The sequence below is a fragment of the Apium graveolens genome, chromosome 10, assembly GCF_009905375.1.
Source record: "Apium graveolens cultivar Ventura chromosome 10, ASM990537v1, whole genome shotgun sequence".
Lineage (NCBI taxonomy): Eukaryota > Viridiplantae > Streptophyta > Magnoliopsida > Apiales > Apiaceae > Apium > Apium graveolens.
In genome coordinates, this window is record NC_133656.1 from 100,258,317 (window position 1) to 100,265,425 (window position 7,109).

General features: G+C 39.8%; 1 non-coding gene across 1 annotated transcript; it reads left to right on the forward strand.

Moving 5' to 3' along the window:
- Window positions 1-504: 504 nt before the first annotated feature.
- On the forward strand, window positions 505-611 carry LOC141694149 (small nucleolar RNA R71). Its single transcript, XR_012563476.1, has one exon. It is a non-coding gene; the product is annotated as a small nucleolar RNA R71 (small nucleolar RNA).
- Window positions 612-7,109: the final 6,498 nt, after the last annotated feature.

Below are 7,109 nucleotides of genomic sequence, written 5' to 3' on the forward strand. Positions count from 1 at the left end.
AGGTTAAACTGTTTACTCACTCCTTGCTGATATGGTGGCTGAATAGCATTCTGATTATTCCCCCAGCTGAAATTTGGATGATTTCTGTTGTTAGGATGATAGGTCACTGGCACAGGCTGCTGTTGTCGCTGATAATTATTCACATACTGAACAGATTCGTTTACAAGAGAACACTGATCCGTAGCATGAGAACCTGCACAAAGCTCACAAACCATAGCTATTTGATTAACTCCATACGTAGCCAGAGAATCAACCTTCATTGATAGCGCTTGGAGCTGGGCTGCAATAGCGGTGGCTGCATCAACTTCCAGAATACCTGCTACCTTGCCTGACGTCATCCTCTGAGTTGGGTTTTGATGCTCATTTGCAGCCATCGTCTCGATAAGATTATACGCCTCAGTATAGCTTTTAGCCCATAAGGCGCCTCCAGCTGCTGCATCGAGCATGGGCCGAGATTGGGCCCCCAAGCCATTATAGAAACCAGTGATCACCATCCAATCCGGCATTCCATGATGTGGACATTTTCTCAACATTTCCTTGTAGCGTTCCCAAGCCTCGCACATAGATTCTGTAGGTTGCTGCGCAAACTGAGTAAGAGCACTCCTCATAGCAGCAGTCTTTGCCATTGGATAAAACTTCACCAGAAACTTTTGTGCAAGATCTTGCCACGTAGTGATGGACCCAGCTGGTTCAGAATGTAACCAGTCTTTAGCCTTATCCCTCAGTGAGAATGGGAAAAGCCTCAACTTGATAGCCTCATCAGTCACGCCATTATACTTAAAAGTGCTACAGATCTCGACAAAATTCCTTATGTGCATGTTGGGGTCTTCAGTTGCCGCTCCTCCAAAAGAAACAGAATTATGCACCATCTGAATAGTGCCCGGCTTGATTTCAAAGGTGTTAGCTTGAATAGCCGGATGAAGGATGCTTGACTGAATGTCATCAATTTTAGGCCGAGAAAAATCCATAAGAGCTGGATCAGCTTGAACAATACGATCTCCCATGTTTACTGGTTCTTTCTGCTCAGTTCCTGAATCCGAATCCTCAAAATCTAACTTCTCCGGAATATCAAGAACTTCGTCTGTCTCCTCAGCTGTATCTAAAGTCCTCTTGCGAGCACGAGAACGAGTTTGCATAAACGCTTGCTAAAGAACCTGAAACACAACCGAAAAGAGTAAGTAACTACTACGTCCTAATCACTGAGTCCTAATGACCAATGATGGTAAGTACATAAACTAAACAAATACGCCGAGTCCCCGGCAGCGGCGCCAAAAACTTGTTAGGGAGAAAACACGCGCTAATATTCACGCAAGTATACGCGTTCGCAAGTAATATAGAATATTTTCTAGTTCGTTCCCTCAGAGACTCAGACTAAATTATTGTCTAATTAAACTCACTCACCAATGTATGATTACTTCTCAATGTTAAGATAATAACACTTAAAATTGTTGATTAAATATTAACTATAATTAACTACTTAATTAACCACTTAACTAACACTTCAATTTATCAATAATAAAACACTCATGAGATCACAACTTCATTATTACTTCCTTCTATAGCCATTGTTATTACCTTTAGCATGTGACATTGATGATATTAATCGAATAACACGAATCTGATAAAAGCCAACTTTCATTGTACTAATACCATTCTACCAAGCATCCACAATTAAGATAGAAGTCGAATAGTCATCAATTATGTTGAGTTCCTATATGTCTACAGAAATTGACAACACAACGATTTAAGCACAAGTTATTCCTTTTTGATTACATAGGGCAAATAAAACTGTTAGAGTTACCCACTAATCATGCACAACGTACATGAACCTATGCTAGCATGGCAAGTTCTAAATCTCAAGATCCACCATCGCTTCACAAGAGATTAACACCCTATCTTATATGTTCGCGACGCACATAAGACGAATACGCACAACCAATACTAGATATCAAGCAATCATCACACACTAAAGTATTAAACAATTAACTAAAGAATTCCATAAAAAATCTGTTGCAACCCCATGATCACGATTAGCCCATAATAGAACTTATCGCCATCATGGGTTCATATGAAATCATGATAAACAAACACAAGAAAATAATAACTAAACTAATTATATTAAAACAGAGTACATCACAAGAGTAAATAAGTCAAAGCAAGAAAACTAGTATCCAACGTTACAACGAAACAAGAATCACAAGAAAATATGCTTCCTCTTCGTTGCGGTGTGCTAAATCGGTCTTCTTCCTTATCTCCTTCACTTCTTGCGTAAAACACAATCTAAAACATAATCCCCTTAATACTCTCTGTGAAAACGTCTCAAATCTACCTATATAATAGTCCCATAAAACTCAGATTACATAGAAGTTGGAAGCCAAACAGAAGTAGAAATCTAAAATAATTTATCTTTTTCCCCGACCCTGCGCGGCCGCTCAGCATAGCTGCGCGGGCGCAGGCCTCCACTGGAAAAAATCCAAGTTTGCTCCGTTTCTTCGCCGTAATCTGCCCATTCCTTTCCTCTCGCAATGGTGAACACATGCCAAGGCTTATTCTTGATGATTCCTCCCCCGAAATACAACTAATACCCTGAAATGCATAAACACTAGAAAAACGCATCAAATACACAAAATACTTGATTTCAAGACACCAATTTAAGCCATTTTAAGACGTTCTAAGTGGTATAAAATGCCACTTATCAGCTAGTTACAGATAAATTCTTCAATTTCAGTGACCTTATCTTGTTTGAGTTAGGTTTTAAATTAGGAGAGTTAAACAAAAGAGGTAAGAATGTGTATTATGCTAGATTTCTTATATTATTAGCTAATCACCTCTGTGAAGAGATTGTGCTTGAGAACCCTAACAACAAACTAGATTGTTGGGTTCAAGAGAGAAGGCTCATTGCAGATTTGAACAGGGCCAATCATCACAAGGATGTGCCAATGTTCTACTTTCCTGTAATGCAAGCACCTCAGGTAAGTGAGGTAAGTTCACCCATCCCTATAACTATTTCAACCTCCACAATTTCTTTGAATTCAAGTATGGTTATGGCAACTGTGTCAATGACCAAACAGTTGCCTACCCAAGCTACAATACCTGCAATTATTTTAAAATCCAAATCAAAGAAAGCCCCCTCTGGTATCTCTTAAAAGATGCCAGTAGCAAAATCCACAAAAGCCAAAGAGGGGAGTGTGAAGGAGGGAAAGTTAGGTGAGGGAATGGGTGAACATAAAAGAAACCCCAAGAATAAGGTTGGAGAGTTGAGTGAATCCTAGCCTAGCCACACTGCAGTTTCCCAACAAACTGCGGTGCTTAAAAAGGACAAAAGCTCATTTCTAGATGCATCTTCCCAAAAGGATGTAGCTATTGAACAAATCTCTCAACCAAGAGCACAAGCCAAGAGGGTTAGGGACACAAGCTCACCCCAAACTTATGCCAGAAAGAAGAAATCAAAAACCTTTGGGGATGCACAAGGTACACACACTGTGCAAACTGGTGCTAAAGACACAGTCACTGTACCTTCACAAATTTAGTTTGATGTGGCTCCAATAAATGTGGAGTCACAGCCAAAATCTCTAGTTATAGAAGCACCTCAAACACCAAACTCACCAACAAATTCTCTGGATGTGGATATGATAAACATATCAATTCCGGATTCCCTTTCTTTAACTCTGTTGGGGAAGCCAAAATCTAGTGCAAGTGAGAATCATCTTTTAGATGATTTGTTGGCTCACTTTCCAATTCTTCCAGGAACTGTTGTGTCATCTGTGCCCAAAATATCTTCAATCAGCACAGAGTCAACAATAGTTTCTTTTCCCAGCTCATTCACTTCTACTCTCTCGATGGATATTGCTCATCCATCGAGTAGTGATTGTATCCCGACGGATAAGCTTAACAGCAGTCATCCGTCGGATAGCAAAACCACTAACCCGATGGATATCACTCATCCTTCGGTATCTCTGCACAACTTCAAACTTCATTTATTTCAAGTGTAGAAGATTTAGTGGTTGTACAGTCACTCTTAGGATTGAGAGAGAAGAGTGCTTTGCGTGAGAGTCTGGGTTGCTCCCAGGAAAAAAGAGAGGAAATGAGTGAAAATCTGCAATCTATTTCTTCAAGATTGGCAAAAAAAGTGAGAGGAGTCCCACCTTAGTAGGTGAAGGTGAGGGTGTAAGGGTGGGGAGCCAGGGTGAGACCCTGATGCAACATAAGAGAGAAAATGAGAGAAATGCAGGTACTAGAGCAATAAGGATCGATGTCATTGCTAGTGAGTCAATGAATGTCTAGGATGCAGACAGGGAAGGACTATCTCAGCTTCCTAAAGCTGTTATAGATTCTACTTCCCTTGATGCTGATGCATTTACTCACCCTGTTCCAGCTTATCAAATTCTAGCTGAACAGGGCAATGACAATGCATAAAGGATGCTCAATCTGGTGCATACCACTCAGTCTATGCAAAGGGTTAAGGATTTGCCATCACAGCTTTGCCTTCTATAGCTGGTGATGTGGACTATGAGACTGGGGGTTCAGCTGATTTCTTTGGAGATGGGAGTGGGGATAGTGAAGATGAAGCAATGGATATAGGGGGAGAAGTAGGCTCAAGCTCAAGGTCAGGTATGCCATCATGGGCATTCTCAAAGCACTGTGATGAGCATTACTTCAAGACAAACCTGATCCAGTTAATTAATTAAACCCATACTGCTATTCAAACCACTACCAATACTAGCACCAAGAAGCTCCTTCAGGCACATCTAGCCTCCCTACAACTTCAGCAAATCCAGGGCTTCCGGCATGCTAGGGATGTGAACACCATAAAGGGTGATATTGAGGAGATGAAGAAGGCCATTTCTGATAAAATAGATTCTAAACTTCCAGACACTGCAATGCTTGACATCAAGAGGCAATTAAGGAAAAATTCTGATCTTACAACCAAGATAGATGCCTTGGATACAAGGGTGTCTGCTATGGAAGCATCTTTAACTGCCATTCATCTCCATCAAGACCAACAGACTGATCTACTCCAAAAACTGGTGGCAACTCAAACCCCCTCCTCAACTCAACTTGATGATAACAAAAAGGGAGAGAAAGGACCAAGTGAGGGGGAGAAGCTTCAGATACAAATCAGTAAAGTAATTGTGCCTTCAATTACTATCTCAAAACCACCAGTCACAAAGGGTATAGATCTGATTTAAGCAGCAGCAACCAACTTGAAAGTAGCTGAGAAGGAGAAGTTGAGTTTAGTCAACTGGGAGAAGATTGATGAGGATATTCAAGAAAAATTTGGGCTAGTCAAGGAGCCAGTCAAGTCATCCATCCATCACTCTCAAGTCAGAAAGATTTCTGTCAAAGAGATGAGCATGAACTATCTGGAAAGGGGACAACCATCCTGCATCAAGTCTCCAAAGGCTAAAATAATTCTTAAACCAAGGGTGAACTACTCAAAATCATCATTGAAGAACCCCTTGGATACAGTGTATGAGACACCTAAGCCTGATGAAAAGAAGCTTCTGTCAAGATCAATTATCTCCTATAAAGATCCAACTATTTTAGCTTCTAAAAGGAGGATTGCTAAGATTTTCAGGAATGGAAAGGAAATTTGTGTGGTGGCTGGACATCCTCAATTTGCTCAAGCAAAGAGAGAAGAAAAGGCTAGATTTAAGCAGGAAAAGAAGCAAGCTGCTCTAGATGCTAAAAAGGCTAAATAGAAGAAAGAGCAAATTGCTATCTTAGCCAAGCTACATGCTGTAAATTCATCACAACAGATTCCTACTCAGCCATCTGAAGCTATTGAATCAATGAAGCAAGTTGAACAACAGAAGAAATCTCCAAGAAAGAAGGAATTGGCTAAAAGAACTAAAAGGAAACTGGATATTGTTGACAAGGAATTGGAAGATCAATTTCCTAAGGAATCCATACCATCTACAAGTCAGGCATCAAAGCCCTCTGTGGTATTTGAAGATATCAGGGTGGTGGATCCCTACAGAAATATTCATGGTGAACCTATTGTGCCCAAGGATGAGCCAATAGAATGGGAGAACATACCAATTCCTGACTTCAACCTACCAATCATTAGCAAGCCAAGAAGAACAAAGTCAAAAGCAGTCAAGAAAGTGAAGCTGTCACCTCTCAAATCCAAATCTATAGTCAAAGCTCAGCCCAAAGTCAATAGGGGAGACTACATGTACTTGTGTGACATCAAGGAATTTTCTGATCTAAACCTCTATCTGGATGAACTAGACGAAGTGAGAGGAATTGATGCATACAGAAACCTACCTGAAAGGTTAGTGTTCAAGTACAAAGGAGGAAGGGAGATTCAGTGGCCACTTCACAGGATTCTTCAAGAAATCCAAGCAGTACTGATTAAAGTCTATTCATCCTTCAAGAAGAACTTTGGGTTCAATATCATAGCGAGAAGACTTGTACTGAAAAGGATTGAAGAACTAAGGAGTGTGAGAGCTAAAGATGCACTCCCAAAAACTCTAACTGTCCCTTACACAGGGAGAAGAGTGCATCTAAGGCCTTACTGGCTGATGGAGTTTGTTAGGTCCCAATGTGTTTGTAGAAGGGGGGGTTGAATACAAACAATACCGAATAATCGAATTTAATGCGGAATAAAAAATTGAAATAAAATTCAAGTTAAATAAAAATATTATTAAACTTGAAAGGTGTTACAACAACGGTATCGATTATAAGGGATTAATCTCAAATTAATTATCACAAATCTAGAATAAATTCGACATGAACTTTTTCTATTTTTGCAATAAAAAGAATCAAATGATAAACGCAATTTGAGATTAAGTTCTAGGGATTTTGATCCGCTAGATAGTTACACAAGAACAAGAAAATGATTTCTAGTTGTTTGAATTTAACTTTAAAACTAGAAATTGATGATCTTGAAGTTTGCAGTTGAAGATGGAATGTTTTATGCGGCTGCTTTTTCTTTTCTGTTCTTGAGTTGTTTTTGGATGATATGTTCTTCTGAGTCTTCTCTTGCTTATGTCTTTAAGTATTAATCAACAGAATGAAATGAACTAGCATGACAATCGGCATGACAATCACTTGTACTAGCAAGACAATCGGTATGACTATCTCCTGAACTAGCAAGACAATTG